The sequence below is a fragment of the Erinaceus europaeus genome, chromosome 4 (assembly GCF_950295315.1).
Source record: "Erinaceus europaeus chromosome 4, mEriEur2.1, whole genome shotgun sequence".
NCBI lineage: Eukaryota > Metazoa > Chordata > Mammalia > Eulipotyphla > Erinaceidae > Erinaceus > Erinaceus europaeus.
The window spans coordinates 154,010,074-154,027,731 of NC_080165.1; positions in this window are offsets into that span (position 1 = coordinate 154,010,074).

Consider the following 17,658-nt stretch of genomic DNA (forward strand, 5'->3'; position numbering starts at 1 on the left):
GAGAGACACCTGCAAACCTGTTTCACCACTTGTGAAGCTCCTCCCATAGGTTGGGGCCAGGGGCTTGAGCCTGGGTTCTTGAGTGTGGCAATTTGTGTGCTCAACCAGATGCACTACCACCAGACACACAAGAGAATTTGTTTGGTGTGTTCTAGGAATTATGATTCTTAAAAATATAAGGAAATGGACTTGAGAGAAACATTGTATTGAAACTTTTTTAAACGGTGTAAATTTATTTTTATTTTTTAAATTTACTTATGTGGACGGTAGATAGCATAATGGTTATGCAAACGGACTCTCATGCCTGAGGCTCCAAAGTCCCAGGTCAATCCCCTGTACCACCATAAGCCAGGCCTGAACAGTGATCTGGTAAAAAATATAAAAAATTACGTAAAGTGCTGACTTGGTGTGTGGCTTTGCACATGGACTCTGAGGCAAGCAGGGCTTCAGGTTCAAAGCTGGTTCTCACCAGAAGATAGTGGTTCACCCCTCTGGGGAAAAATATTTATGAAATAAAAAATATTGACAAGACCATAGGATAAGAGGGATACAATTCCACACAATTCCCACCACCAGAGCTCCATACCTCACCCTCTCCCTTGAAAGCTTTCCTATTCTTTATCCCTCTGGGAGCATGGACCCAGGATCATTATGGGGAGCAGAAGGTGAAAGGTCTGGCTTCTGTAATTGCTTCTCCACTGAACATGGGCACTTTATTAATTTCTGCCTGAGCCTGACCACTAACATGCAGGTGGACCAAAGGTATTGTCTGAGGAGATGGTGTCAGAGTTGGAAACAGGACTAGAAAGCTGGGTCAGGGCAGAGAGTAGCTCCCAAATGTGGGGCAAGTGTATAAATATTGTTAACTGTAAGCCCCATTGACCTTATCTGGGGCCCACATTCAGCGTAGGAACCTGTGTAGCCTCTGCATCCCTGTAGGTCTGAGCTCACAGTCTGTGGTCACTGCTGTGAATATTCTAGGCTTCAGTCATTAGCAGGACCCATCTTCCTCTAGTGGTAAAGGATTTTGGCCCAACCTCCCTTCAGAGGATGGGGCAGTCCCTACCATTTTTTATCCATATTGAGGGCAAAGTCCTATAGGGGCCCACAAAGGGGTCCATTATGTTGTTCCTGATGGAGATGACCAGTGGAGAGAGGGATCTGTTAGAGGTGTAGGCCCATTGGGTCTGTGTGGGAATCCCAGGGCTCCCTGACTAGGATCCCAGGTGTTGGGGTGGCCTGGTAGTAAACAAAAGAATCATCATTAAAGTGTGCCAGTCTCTCGCTCTAATCCAGCTTTTGTAGACCTTACTTTGACAAGGCTAGCCTTGGAGTGCTGAGGGAAGTGAAATAGGAAGTAGGTGAGGAGGGTGTCTGTTGGTCTATTTACATAATCACTGTTTTGTCTGAGACCCGCCCTGTCTGCAGAGCACTGGTTTAATCCCCACTGGTTCGCACTCTTTTCTCTCCACCCCCTCTCCTAGTCACATCCTGTTTTACACCCTACCACTTCCTTCCTGGAAACAATAAATGCAGATTCTTTTCTCAATAAACATTGCACTGCTTCCCAGCTCAGCCATGAGTCCCTGGTTGTCTGTCTCCCACCCGTGAAGCTAGCCCAGCATCTGGCACCTGAACAGGGACCGGCAGGTGTCTAGGTCTAAGTATAAACTATTTGGCTAAGAACTTTATGGTGTCTTTTTTAGGTTTTTCTTTGCTACATTTATTGACTCACTGCAAACTACTGTGCACTTTTACTTTAAGGTATATATTTCCCCTAACTTATGGACACATGTGCACATGTGCTCTGTCTCTTGGACGCTTGTCCACGTCTAGGTGCTGTGGCTTTGTTAGGAAGTGCACCACCTAAAATGGAGTGAAGGAGACCTGTGAGCTAGGAAAGGTCTCAGCAGAGTCCTGGAGCTGGAGGGTTGGCATCCCAGGCCTGGCATCTGCAGACACAGTCTGAAGTGAAACATGCAGAGGTGGCACTGGCTGCATTGATTAGGCTGAGGTCATTAGAAGCACTATCAATTGGTATGGAATGAGAGAAGTCAGCTGGAAGACGTGCCATGCCCCAGATGTTCCAGAACTTGGAGAATTCTGAGTTTTACAGAGAATGGGGAAGGTTACTGCTATCTTAGGGTTTAAGAGGGCCATAGATAGTTATTATTATAACCAAGTTATTTGGAAGTTTGGTTGACTTTGAAAATACCATTGTTAGTTTTTCTGTCTCACACAAGACTTCACCATGATTTATGTCCTTTAATGCTATTATATACAGCTTTACATAATATAAGGATGCAGCTAGTTGCTTCTGGTCTCTCTGGTCTAAGATTATAGGTGATTTAATATTTCAAAGAAAAAGTCATTATTAGAAATTTATTAACAATTTAAGCCCAGACTTAATGAGCAAATGTAGATTTTACCCACCTGCTTGCTATCCTGGCCATGGAGGGGAATGTTTGGTATATTACACCAAAGCAAAAGACTCTGGAGAAAGAGGGAGAGGGCTGGGGGTGGGGGTCTTGGGTCCTGACACAGGATGGTAGAAGGGACCTAAGTTGGGGAGAGAGTATTTTTCAGACACCTGCCATGGGGAGAGATAAATTGTACTCATGTGCTATAAGCCATTAACCCTCCAATAAAGTGACAAAAAAGAAACAAAACCACACAAAACAGTTTTTCTACTAACACGAATATGCAATGAGCAAAGACTTGGGAATCTTACAGCTGATTCATGCATTTATGGAGGACGTCTTAGTTTTGAGGAGGCTTGATTGCACTTTCTTTTTTGCAGTTCTTGAAAAAAGGTTTTCTGCAAATTATTCAAATTATACAGTCTAACATTTTAAAGTAAGGAGACTTTATTGAATTCTAAGATTCTTTAAGTCACTGATGCATGTTTTCATAAATATTTCCACTGATCACATTTCCCATTAACTTACAAACTCATTTAATTTCTTGATTTCATGATAAACATCTTTAAAATCCTGAAGATATATTTGACTGAATCATCATTATAACTGAGAAGTTGAAATTTTATCTGAGGATGATGTCTTAAAAGTTCCCTTCAAAATAAACTAATTGCATAATTGCATTTTCTTAAAAAGAATTTTAAAAGGTCATTAATTCATGCATCTAATCTTTTCCTTGTCAGCTGTACTTAAGTTGGTAGATATACTCCTACAATTCCCTTCATGTACAATGAGCCATGACTTTCCAAACCTGAATTTCAAGTCTGAATTCTAAGCGGGAAAACTCTCATTAGGAATATTTGTCCAGACTTCATCTCATTTAAAAGTCCAGTAGTGTTAAGACATTCTCAGCCATATATATGGGCTCATTATGAGGAATTTTATATAGAAATGCAAATGACCTATGAGTGCTTGCAAATTGTCAATGCGAATGTGGTGCTGTATAAAAATGGAAAGTGCATGGCAGCGGTCTTATCCAGTTTGCCTGTAGCATGGCTACCACACTGAAGGCACATGAGGCCCTTTGCTCATCTGACTCAAACATCACCATATTGAAGTCCCAAACTGCTCCATGCATATGAATGTTCTATAATTTCATAGTTCAATTGTATATGCCTAGAGGCATGAGAATAGAAGCTTACATTGTTGTTTTACTCCTAGCCAAATTTACATATTTTAAATTCATTTGTTGTTGATGTAATGAGTCTTTCTTCCCTACCCACTGCCTGACTCTTATGATTGAAAAGGTGAATACAGACCTGTGAAATAGCTCTTTTGGATAGTGAACTGCTTCCCCATGTGTGTGATCCGGGTTCAAACTCAACACCCAAGACACTGAAGGAAGCTATGTGCTGTGGTCTCTCTGCCTCACTGTCTCTAAAAAATACAGCATGGATACTACAGTTAAATGTGTGCTTGAAAGAGATTAATGTGGCACTAGTCTTTCTTTTTTTACTTTTCTGAAACTGTAATAACTTCCCCTTTTAGTCTTATAAAATTATTTATGGAAATAATTTTTGTGCCTGAAATTTGCTATCAATATGGTTACCTCTGTGGTAGATTGTACTGTCACTGTTTTTGTAGTTTGTCCTAGTAAGAGGTGGAGTCATTCATGTCCTTGTTGACTTTCAGCCTTAGAGGTCTGATTTTTCTTAGACTGACAGAAGTGAGAGTTGTATGAGTTCTGGAGCTTAAACTTCAGAGAACTGGCAGTGTTTACATGATTATTATTTGGTTTTGCCCCCTGGTTATTGCTGGGGCTCCATGCCTGTACTGCTAATCCACTACTCACAGCGGTCCTATTTTCCCTCAATAACACAGAGAAAAATTGAGAGGAAATGGAAAGATAGAGAGGGATGGAGACAGAGAGACATCTGTAGCACTTGCTTCACTGCTCATGAAGTGTCCTCCTGAAAGAGGATACCAAGGACTTCAACATGGGTCCTTGCACAAGGTAACATGTGTGCTTAACCAGGCATTCCTCAACCCTGTTCTACATTATTTATTTTCAAACATATTCTTATTATGTCAGGAAGAAACTCATTTTACAAGAAAGAGGATTATGGAATAGATAAGCAAGTGCAGAGCAGACAGCCAGTGCACACTAGTGGACTTGTGAAATATGCCGTCTTGCCCCACTCCATCCAAGATGGGGTCCTCAGAAAACTGGAGCCACATGATTGATTATCCTTCAGTCAGAATATCTAGTCACCTGAGTGCAAATCAAGTATTATTCCATAGTCTCTAGCTAATAAATAATTGTTTACAAATCTTCTAAGTGATTTAATTTTCAGAAATGGATGAATGAAACTGACATACACATTTGCTGCAAATACAGTCATCAATCCTTACTCCTTTCACAAGCCAGGGTTCTCTCCCTCTTTCTCCTCCTTTTCCTTGTTATCCTCCTCCTCCTACTCTTCTCTTCAGTAGGATCTCACCTCTCAAGGCTAACTTTTTCAAACAGAAAGACAAAGTCAGAGCAAAAGAGAAAGATGCCACAGCTTCCTGCACTGTGGTCTGGAAGCCAGGCCTGGACCTGGTCATACCTGTGAATGAAGCAAGCTCATAATCCAAGTGCCAAGTCAAGGTTTCTTAGAATCTCTGTTCAAGTGGCTTTATCCTTACCTGTAAAAGTCAGTAGTTCCTTTCCCAACATATGTAGCATGCATCTGCACTCATGTATAGACATTGCACTTTTGCCATTCTTATTAAGAAAATTTCTAAGACTTCATTAAATCCCCCCAAATACCTGTTCCCTTGCCAGGCACATCCTAGGTTGCAACAAATAAAATAAATTTTAAAATATAGACAATTATGCTAATGAATGAGGATCCAAACACTTTATGCAATCTGATTAGATTTTTATAAAATATCTACAAAGTGGATGTCATCACGTATAGACAGTAAGATATAAGAAAACTTCTTTGAGGGCAAAGGCTTGGTAACCTAAGAGTCCCTAAGCTGAATTACTGGTGTTCAGATACGGGTGTTCAGGCCTAGGGGGAAGCTGTGTGGCAGGTCCCAGGGAGACAGAGCAGGAGGGACAGAGCCCAATGGAAGAAGAGGCAAACATGGAGCAACCAGAGAAAGAGAACTATTTCCTCAGACATTCCTTTAAATAACTTCCTATACTTCCACAATCCCTTGTGGGTTTGCATATGCCCAACTAAGCCACTCAGAATTGATGTCAGTGCTATGCTAAGTACACTCACATTTTTGCAATATACAGAATCTTAAAAGGATATGTAGAGCAGAGAAATAGTGTTTCCAAATGTGAAGACGAGATAATGTATAAATGATCACAATTCCATAATAATGCATTTAACAAATGATGCAAGGATAACATGACAAAATGTTAACACTGGTCATATTCTAGTGATTTGGCCATCTAACATTGCAAAATGGAAATAATATAGTGTAATAACTAGATACAAATTTACCCAAAATGGGCTATGTTGGAGGAGAATGTGATAGTCATCATTCCTGAACAAGCATTTCAGGACAAAGAGAATGAATAGGAGATGATTAAAGAAATAATTTAATGCCAGGATATAATTAAAAAGAGGAAGAAGCAAGATAACAAATTGCACCACTCAAGTAGTAAACAGCATGATTAATTAACCCCATTGATCTTCTTGCTGTTCCAGATTTCATGTGGATTAGTGCTCAGGTTAACTGAGCACCACTTACAAAGAACATTTCCCAGTCATCCTGTTTGGACCACTAGTCACATCTATATATCGGAAAACTAAACACATCCTCCTGTATTTGGCTCTGTATCTTTCAGTGAATCTTTACAGGGAAACAATATTAGATATATCATTTGCTAAATTTCTGAATAACATAGTGAAGGCTTACAGACTAGAAGATAAAAATAGTTGCAGACCTCTGTCAGTTTAGAGTACTTAGTATCTTTGTTGAGAAAACCTTTGCATTCTAAACACGATTAAACATGTATTGTAGCTTTTATCGTGTGAAGTGAAACAAATATCAGTTGATCTCATTTACAGGTGAGACATAGGGAGCAAAGGAAGTGCAGCCAAGAGGTGGTCTCTAGACTCACATGGTTGTGTTCTGAGTTCAGTCCCCAGCACTGGATACACCAGGAATGGTCTAGCTCTCTGTCTCCCAATCATTAATAAGTAATGAGTCTGTTTTTAAAGAAAAATAGGAAAAGAAAATCCAGAGTGAAGTTTTAATTAAAGAGACCAGGAAGTGGCACACTTGGTTAAGTGCACACAGTACAGTGTACAAGGACCTGGGTTCAAATCCCTGCTCCCCATCTGCAGGGACAGGCTTTGTGAGTGGTGAAGCACTGCTGTAGATATCTCTATCTTTCCCTCTCTCTCTCTTCCCTCTCAGTTTCTATCCAGTAAAAAACAGCTAGTTAAATGTGGTCTACTGTAGTAGGTCCAAGGATTCTAAAGTAGAGAGGTTGGAAGAGGGTTGAGAACCTAGTATCCTTTGGTGGAGGAAGCTGACAAAATGATGGAGGGTCTGGTGTGCTGACATTTCTCGTGAGGATATGCTGACCTCTGTCCTGGAGATACAAGAAACTACATATGTGAGAATAACAGCTTGTGAATCAACATCCCCCCACCAAAATCATTAAAAATATAAACAGTGTGAAAGAAGGGACGCAAGCTCAGAACTTCATTTTAATTTATCTCTTAAAGGTTATAGAAAATCTAGCAAAATAAACTAGTTTAGAAATAGTCACTAAGAGAAGAGACTAGTGGAGAGTAGAAAGGAGCCGTCTGCCTCACAGGTGAGATGGAGGGAGACGTTGGCAAACAGCAGAGCCAAGTGCTGGGCAGGGGGACTGCTTATCTACCTGCTCACTGGAATTGCATATTGTTGGGAAGAGAGGAAGAAGTGTGTCACAAGCACCTCTCTGCCGTTTGTGATGTGATATTTGGTTTTTAATTTCCTACTTTTCTTACCTAGTGTTGTGGAGCCAGCACTGGAGTTTATACTTGTCATTCATGCATGTAATTTTTTGTTGTTGTTGTTTGTTTGTTTAACCACAGCACTGTTCAGCTTTAGATTATGGCAGTGCAGGGGACTGAACCTGGGACTTTGGAGCCTCAGGTACAAGAGTCTGTAAATGTGATATTTCTTTATAACTTAAAAAAAAAAAGTATTCCTTTTTGGGACTCTGAAAAGCCTCTATAAATGGTTCTCACAGTGAAAACATGGAAAAATGAAAGTTGAAACCATTATGAGAATAATACTAACAATTTCTTAACAATAGGAATGCTTTGTGTAAATGTGAAACACTTGGAGTAGAAATGTGACATCAAAGAGTATAGAACAGTTTCTCTATCTTACACTTTATTATTGCTTCTGTACACAACCAGGAAACTGCAGAAAACAAACTCTGTTTCCATGTTAGAGAGGAAAAGTCTACTGATCCAGACACATCCATTTTCCACTGGGGCTTATTGTTTCCTTCCCTTTGTTCATGAATTTTTGGCTTGCCTCTTCAAGATTGCTAGTGTTTTCTGACAGTACATTTAGTTAATGTTCCTTTAGGAATTATTAAACAGAATTCTCTTTTTCTCTTTAATCACTCTTCTCTCTCTGAGTTGTGGGCTTGATCTTCTGCCTGGAACATTCCAGAGCTTTAGTGATCATAAATCAAAAGACAGTAGCTAGTCAGAAACACAACTGTAAGTGATATTTTAGTCTAAGGGGAATTGTGTTTCTTTTTTTCTGTTTTTAACAAAGAAAGGATTTTTTGTTTCAACTATATGCTTTGAAATATGTCTAATTGAGTTATTAACACATTTAAAAAATCTCACAAATGGAAAAATAATTTGATGTGTGTTTTTACATCAATGGTAGATTGAGACTCAATCTTTGATTTTAAACTTTTGAAACTCATGAAAGAGAAGCTAGAACCAGTTTTGTTTTAAACAAATATATTTGGGAGGTTCTTTATGCTGAACAAGATATAAAGGTAAATCCGTTAACCTTATCTAGGGTTCTTGAATATCCTTAAAACTGTACGTTATTACTATAGTTGAGGGTCATAAAAATTACTAAAATATTTCCTAATGTGCCTACTCATGACCACAGAATGTGAGCTCAGATCTACAGGGATGCAGAGGTCACATAGTCTCCTAAGCTGAATATGGGCCCCAGATCATGCCAAATCGATGGGGTTTACAGTGAACAATATTTATACCCCTTTCCCATATTTGGGAGCTACTCTCTTCCCTGATCCAGCTTTCTGGTCCTTCTTCCAGCCATGACATCATCTCCCCAGACAATAATTAGGATCCACCTGCATATCAGATTTCAGGCTCAGGCAAAAAAAAAAAAAACCCAAAAACAAAACAAAAAAAACTAGTATAGCCACAGGCCCTTTGGAATATAACTAAAATATGCCTACTAGCTATCTACAAAATGGAGGGTCCCCCAACTCTTCATCTGCACTATTCCAGCCTTTAGGTCCATGGTTGGTCAACAATTTGTTTGGCTTTTATGTTAACTCTTTTGTCAGCCACCAGGTTCCAGATGCCAGCATGATGCCAACCAGACTTTCCTGGACAGACAACCCCACCAGTGTGTCCTGGAGCTCTGCTTCTCCAGAGTACTTCCCCGCTAGGGAAAGAGAGAGACAGGCTGGGAGTGTGGATCCACCTGTCAACGCCCATGTCAGCAGGGAAGCAATGACAGAAGCCAGACCTTCCACCTTCTGCATCCCACAGTGACCCTGGGTCCAAACTCCCAGAGGGATAAAGAATAGAAAAGCTGTCAGGGGAGGGGATGGGATACGTAGCTCTGGTGGTGGGAATTGTGTGAAGTTGTACCCCTCTTATCCTATGGTTTAGCCAATGTTTCCTTTTTATAAATAAAAAACTAAATTTAAAAAATTACTAAGTTATTTCCTTTTACTTGAGAAAAAGTTAGTTCATCTGATATATTTGTTACACAATACCAGGTGTTTTACATAGCTTATATATATAATTTCATATCTGAGAATTTTATCTGAATAGAAATACAAATTAATCTCATTTAAATAATAAGCATTTCAGAAATAATACAGATTAGTGTATGTATCTTTTATAGTTAAGCAACTTAAAACTCTAAAGCAAACTGCATCAAACAATGTTTTCCTGATAAAATATAACTCCGAAGATAGTATAAATTTGAGGGATGATGTGAACAGGACGATTCTGATTCCTTCAAGACCTTCAGTCCTCCCCACGTTTATTCTGTGGATTCCCCAGGCTTCAGCAAAGAGAGCCTTCATGTTGTATGCTTTACATTGGGTTGTTCTAGTTCTCCCCCGCCAAGAGAATTGGATCAGTCCTGCTAGTTTCGTGGGCCTGCTTGGCCCCGCCCCTAGGAACCCCGACAGAGTTCCAGAGTTGGAGAGTTGCAGAGTTAGAGAGTGCTTGTGCCGCTGCGGGGGGGAAAGAGGCAGCAGAGTTCTGTTTGGTGATTAGTTTGTCTTAGTTTATGAATCGTTGTTCCTGAATAAAGAAATACAGCTTCCCTGCCCAGCCGTTGTCTCCGCGTCTCTGTTACCCGCCCGTGAAGCTAGACTGGCCAGCTGGAGCCTCCAAATTTTAACAACACCTTCAAAAATGAGGCAGGCTCCCAGTTTGAGTCCTGTCATCACATACACCAGCATAATATTCTAGCTCTTTCTTATCCTCTCTGTCAGATTCCCTGTAGTTGCAAGTAGTTTTGTTTTTTCATTTTGCAATGACAAAAAATAGAGAGATTTCTGTACTGCTTTAAAAAATAAATTCTTGGGGCCAGGCAGTGGCTCATCTGGTTAAGTGCTCAAATTACAGTGCACGAGGACCCGGGTTCAAGCTCCTAGTCCCCATCTGCAGGGGAAAAGGACTGCAGGTGTCCCTCTGTCTCTTTCCCTCTCTATCTCCCTCTCCTCTCTTGATTCATGGCTGTCTCTGTCCAATACAAAATTTTTAAAAAAGACAAAAATATAAATTCTCCACAATGATTGGTCCACTCAGAGTAGACTGTCGTGTCCGTTGTGGTCTAGATAAAATTGTAAGAGATGGAAGTATAGTCAGTGTGTAAATAAAGGAGTTCCAGCTATATGACTTCTGTGAGCTTTTTCTAAGGTCCAGAGGATAGTCTTAGCAATGTGTTTATATATTCATATTCACTTTCTTGTAAGATTTACAAAAATAATCTCAATTAGTTAAAAAGGTGTTACAGTTTCAAACTATAACTCTCTCTGTTATACCCTTAGCTTCAGGCAGCACTGAAGTTTCAAATCTTTTTTGTAGCACCCCAGGGGAAGGGAGCTAAACGTTCAGTTAGTTCATGACTGAGAGGGAGTATTTGTGTCTTCTGCAGTCATGTTCAACTTTAGTTGGTATAGTGAGTTCTAACCTGCCATCTTAGCACCCATAACACACAGGTTAAGTACTAATGTGATTGACTTACTGGATAGGTGTGGATAGTAGTTGATTAAAAAAACTATCCAAGTAAAGTGAAACGACTGGCATAAGGATCCCAGTTTGAGCCCCCGACTCCCCACCTGCAGGGGAGTCGCTTCTCAGGCGATGAAGCAGTTCTGCAGGTGTCTGTCTTTCTCTCCTCCTCTCTGCCTTCCCCTCCTCTCTCCATTTCTTTCTGTCCTATCCAACAACTATGACATCAAGAACAACAACAATAATAACTACAATAATAATACAACAAAGACAACAAAAGGGAATAAATAAATAAAATACTTTAAAAAGCAATTCAAAATGTACAATATAGTAAATATCCTATGTAATTCTCCTCTGATATCAGAAGAGTAAAGTTGTTAATTGGGGGTTCAGTTCTCATTTACAGCTTGTTAAAAAAGAAATATGTCTACTGTCTTGAATAATTAGGAGTAAAAATATAGGAGAAATTTACAATATATAATTTGCTTTCTTTTAGGGCAATGGGTTGGGAATTGGAGTGGATTACCAAGAAGTTTCAATTCAGGATAAGTGGCATAACACAGAACAATATAGAAACTAACTTTTTAATATTTTTATATTTCTCTTATTTTTATTATTTACTATTTTTATATTTATTTATTTATTTACCACTAGGGCTATAGTTAAGGCTTGCTTCTGGCAGTATGAAAGCCAATGCTCTCTGTGGCCATTTTTCCTTTTTTTTTCCATTCTATGTTAACAGGACAGAGAGAATATGAGAAGGAGAGGAAATAGAGAAGGGGAAGGAAAAACACCGACAGAGGTGCTTCACTGCTCAGAAAGTACCCCTCTGCAGGTGGGGAGTGGGGTTTGCCACTGGGCCCTATGTGCTCAGCACCAATTGGCCCCAGAAGTTAAATTGCTTTTAAAAAAATATTATTTATTTATTTATTTATTTATTTATTTATTTATTGCCTCTTTGTTGCCCTTGTAGTTTATCGTTGTTGTTGTTATTATTGTTGTTATTGGATAGGACAGAGATAAATCAGGAGAGGAGAGGAAGACAGAGAGGGGATAGAAAGATAGACACCTGAAGACCTGCTTCACTGCTTCTTTATCCCTCTGGGAGCATGGACCCAGGGCCATTGTGAGATGCAGAAGGTGGAATGTCTGGCTTCTTTAATTGCTTCCCCACTGAACATGGGCATTGACAGGTGGATCCATACTCCCAGTCTGCCTCTCTCTTTCCCTAGTGGGACAGGGCTCTGGGGAAGCACAGCTCCAGGACACATTGGTGGGGTCGTCTGCCCAGGGGAGTGTGGTTGGCATCTGGTGGCTGAAAAAAGAGTTAACATGTAGAGCCAAACAAATAGTTGAATAATCATGAAACAAAAGTCTGGAAAAGTTCATATGAAGAGTTGGGGGGTCTTCATTTTGTAGACAGATAGTAGTTCTATTTTAGTTGTATTCCAAAGGGCCCATGACTATACTATTTTTTTTTTCCCTGAGCCTGACATCTGATATGCAGGTGGATCCAAGTTATTGTCTGGGGAGATGATGTCATGGCTGGGAAAAGAACCAGAAAGCTGGGTCAGGGAAGAGAGTAGCTCCCTAATATGGGAAAGGGATATAAATATTGTTGACTGTAGCCACTTTTCTTCAGGGATATTAACTGAGCACTGACTGAGTCAAGTCTGGTTACATTATGATAAACAACATGTAAATGACTTTGACTTTAGAGGAGTTTCTATGTAGTGAAGATATGAACAAAAGGCTTAATTATGAAATGTGACACTTGATGTGGTTCAAGGGTTTATACATGAAACAACAGGAATGTTGTGGTCTTAATCCAAATTTGACTTCCTGGAAGAATAACCAATCTGAGGTCTGAGTAATTCACAGCAGTTAAGTCAGAATTGCCCAGAGTGAACATTTCTCAAGGAAGGAGATACAGGTAGAGTACAGTCAGAAGAAGTTAAAAAAATAGCAACAGGTTGCAAAATACCTTTACATTCCTTTTTTTGTTTTATAGTGTCAAAGATAGCCTAATTAATGTTTTCATCTCTTAGAAATTTAGGCTGCATGATTTGAAATTGGCTTCATGTGGAGAGGTAGGGTCAGAGTGATGACACATCTGGTTCAAAGCCCAGATTAGGATGCAGAAGAAAGTGGGTTTGAGGCCCTGGCACCTACCTGCAAGGAGCAAACTTCATGTTTAGTGAAGTAGGGCTGCAGGTGTCTCTCTTTCTTACCCTCTGTATGTACATGTCCCCGTTGAGTTTTTCCTGTCTTTATCCAATAAATAAATAGATAAATATGAAATATGCTTCAGAATCTTTTGAACATTTTTATTTAGTATAAAGAGTATGTCTTTACTAACTTATTTTTTCTCTTTGAGTAGGCTTTTTTATTTCTTTATTGGGGGATTAATGTTTTTCATTCAACAGTAAATATAATAGTTTGTACATGCATAACATGTCTCATTTTTCCACACAACAATACAACCCCCACTAGGTCCTCTGCTATCCTGTTCTAGGACCTGAACTACCCCCTGCTGCCCACCCCAGAGTCTTTTACTTTGGTGCAATATACCAACTCCGGTCTAAGCAATGCTTAGTGTTTTCTCTTCTCATCTTGTTTTTCAACTCCTGCCTGTGAATGAAATCATCTCATATTCAACCTTCTCTTTATGACTTATTTCACTTAATTTCTTCAAGCTCCATCCAAGATGAACTGAAAATGGTGAAATCACCATTTTTACTTTTAAAATGTCCAATAGTTCTAATTTATATATCTCTTTAGCTACTTCGTTTCTTTGTTGATTTTCTACTTGGATGATCTGTCCAGTTGAGAGAGTGAGGTGTTTAAGTCCCATACTATTACTGTATAGCTGTTAAATTATTGCTTCAGCTCTTCCAGCAGATGTTTGATGTGTTTAGATGGCCTCTCTTTAGGTGCATAGATGTTGATAACCATTAAGTCCTCTTGACTGATCCTCTGAGCACTAAGTAATTTCCATACCTATATTTTTAAATTTTACTTATTTTAAGGTCTCTTGTGTCAGATATGAGCATAGCTATTACTGCCCTTTTTTTGTGGTCCATTAGCTTTCCATCTTTTCACTTTGAGTCTGTATTTGTCTTGTTGATTTAGGTGGGATTCCTGCAGAGAATATATTGTTGGGTTGTGTTTTCTAATCCATATTCCTACTCTGTGTCTTTTAATAGGTGAATTCAGGGCATTGACATTTATTGATATTATAGATTGAAAATATTTTAACACCATTCTTGGGGACTTTTAGAGTGTTCTGATAGATGGCATATTTATGGTGGTCTCACTGTTTATAGGAGACCTTTCAGAACTTCTTTCAGGACAGGCTTGGTGATAGTTGATTCATTCAAACATTGCTTGTCAGAGAATTTTTTTTGCCTCCATCTAGTCTGAATGACAGTCTAGCAGGATACAATAATCTTGGTTGAAAACCTTTCTCATCAAGAGCTCGATAGATAGCTTTCCATTCTCTTCTGGCCTGTAGTGTCTGTGTGGAGAAGTCTGCTGCTTATCTTATGGGTTTTCCTCTGTAAGTAACTCTGTTTTTCTCCTGCAGCCTTCAGGATCCTTTCTTTATCCTTATTCCTTTTCATTCTAAATATGATGTGTCTTGGTGTCTTTAAGTCTGGGTTAATTTTGTTTGGGACCTCCTGTTTCGCTACCTCCACGTGGCCCAACCTGCTTCTCTAGCACCCAACTCTGAGGTGCCAGTGCAAATAAAGATTTGTGTTCCCTCTTCACTCTGGACCTTCTCTCTCTTCTCCATGGCCCGCACAACAACATCTGGCACCTGACGTGTCCCACACTCATATCTGGCCTGAGGTCCAGGAAAGCCACCCAGACACAGGTAAGTGGCAGCCACCTGACTCTGTGGCCCTGCGTTTCCCCTCACCATGGGATTTTTTTTTGTTTTATGAGGAGGTGTCCCAGACATTATCTCCTTCTTTCCTGGGACAGGTTCTCTCTCTCAGAGACACTTTAATTTTCGCTACACCATGGGTTCTCATAGCTATAATTTCTACTTACAAGATATGTACAATGTGGTCTGCCATGAGGATAAGCGACCTTGAAGCTGAGATACGAGAGTTAAAGCATATGTGCTAAAGACTTAGACGCCCTAAGAGATCAGCAGCTAGTCCCAAAACTTCCATCCCCACAGACACGTACACGTGCTTGGATGCTCCTCCTTTGACCCCACCCCCAGCTGCCACGGTTTTGGCTTCCCCTGAGGCTTCCAGTTCTCTAACCCCACCCCTGCTGATAACTCACCATTAAAAGACCCTGAGGTTTCCACTTCGACCCCTCCCCCTGCTGATACCTCATCATTAAGAGACCTTGTGGTGGACATACAGCAGTTAAAGGAAATGTTTTCAACATTTAGAGACCTTAAATCTTTTGCAGTCTGTCCCAAGAGCTCCATCCCCGTAGATACGCACTCAGTTTCCCCTGTAGCCACTACGGCAGCTTCCACTTCTGTAACTCTTTCCCCCGCATCATCAGACCAAGTCCACACCTTCCTGGTAAATGTGGCCCCCAATAGACAAAGCCCTCAGGTGTGGCACCCATACTCCTCCAAATAGATCAGGGAGCTCAGACAAGCCATGAAAGAGGACAGTATTCATGCTCCATGGACCAAGTCCATTTTAAGGAGTTTTTACCAGCATATAAATACATCCCAGGACTGGAAAGACCCTCTCTATCTACAATGGAAGGCATACTTCCATGACGAATGCTTTAGACAATCGCAGGAAAAATAGTAACAAACAGATAGCATGGAATTTTGATGCATTTTTTGGAGTAGGAGAGTTTGAAACTGGAACTCAGCAGGCAGAAGCCAAGTTTCCAACGAGTTATTTTGAACAGGTACGCATCTGCACAACACAAGCATGGGAAAGGTTAACCCCAACCACAGTAGAGTCCTCAGTCCCTATTAACTCTCTTCGCCAAAACACTGATGAATCCTTAGAAAACTTCATCTCAAGGGTGAGGCAAACCTTAGAGAGAAAGGTTTATAATCCTGAAATCCTCTCTTTCCTCCTGTGTTCTATTGTCTGGGATGGCATGATACCACAATTCCTTTAGGCATGCCGTAGTCTTAAACACCTACACCCAGATAATTGGATTTTAGCGACACAGGAACTTACATCAGGCAATTATATGGCACCTGCTATTACATAGGTTTATGCAGGCCCACGTAATCAAAATGGGGCCTGCTTTAAGTGCGGTCACCAAGGGCACTGGCATAACAAATGTCCAGATAAGCCGCGACCACACCTCCAGTCAGGGCAACCCTGCCTCCAGTTAGAGCTACCCCACCTCCAGTCAGGGCAACCCCGCCTCCAGTCAGGGCAACCCTGCCTCCAGTCAGGGCAACCCCGCCTTCAGTCAGGGAGCCAAAAAACTCGGACAATTTGTCCCAGATGTCGGAAGGGTTTTCATTGGAAGAGAGATTGTTGGTCCAAATTTCATAAAGATGGCACGCCCCTGAATGGTACAAATTCGGGGCCTGAGATTTTGTGGACCACTCCTGTTTTAGAACGCAGTCACCCTACTATGACAGTAAGGATTGGCAATATTCCTTTTAAATTTTTGATTGACATGGAGGCAGCAAAGACGATTTTAAGGCAAGCAGAGGTTCCCCAAATTGGGAACTCTTCCCAGGACCCCATATACACGGGGTTGGACGGGTGATCCAATCCTTTCTCACATGAGATTCGCTCATGTTGGAAGACCTGGAGGGTTCTACTGGACACTTCCGCCCTTTGGTAGCTGATATTAGCACCAACCTACTGGGCAGAGATCTTCTACAATGTCTTGATATTAGGATATCCACAGATGCCTCTGCAGAGCGTAACACCCACTCTTGCAAGACCAGATCTAACCAGCACCCCCAATACTAACTGCCACTGTTTGTATACAAACTCCCTGCTTAGACTGGCTTTCTAATGAGCCTGTCTGGGTGGAACAGTGACTTTGGCCTACGGATAAGCTAGAAATTTTAAAAGAGCTTGTCGGAGAGCAGTTGTCCTTGGGACACATTCGTCCTTCTTGAAGCCCATGGAATACTCCTGTCTTTGTGATTAAAAATCGCTCAGGCAAATGGCGCCTCCTCCAAGATCTCCATGCGGTTAATAAAACCATGCAGGTCTGGGGATTCCCCCAAAGGGGTTTGCCTCTTGCTTCTGCAATTCCCATGGGAATTCCAATCATAGCTATTGATATACAAGATTGTTTTTTCTCTATTCCATTGCATCCGCAAGATTGTAAACATTTTGCATTCTCTGTTCCTTCTATTAATAACACCAGCCCTGCTGATAGATTTGAATGGGTAGTGCTGCCCCAGGGCATGGCCAATAGTCCTACAATTTGTCAAGAGGCTGTTAAATCTGCCCTTTTTCCCATATATCCATAAGGGCCTTAATGTTTTTCATTACATGGATGACATATTAATATGGGGAAAATCAGATACAGATCTCTGTGCCCTACATGATTTTCTCATTCCTGCATTAAAGAAGAGCAGCCTTAATGTGGCTCCTGAGAAGATACAGCTAATTCCTCCAATATCTTTTTTAGGTTCAGAGATTTCTCTAATGCAAATCCGTCCCTTAAAACCTAGTGTTACTTTTCCTTCTAACCTCACTCTTGCTTCTTTACAAAGTTTTCTTGGAAATTTAAATTGGCTTAGGCAGTATCTTTATCTGCCTACAAGCTGCCTCCAACCACTGTTT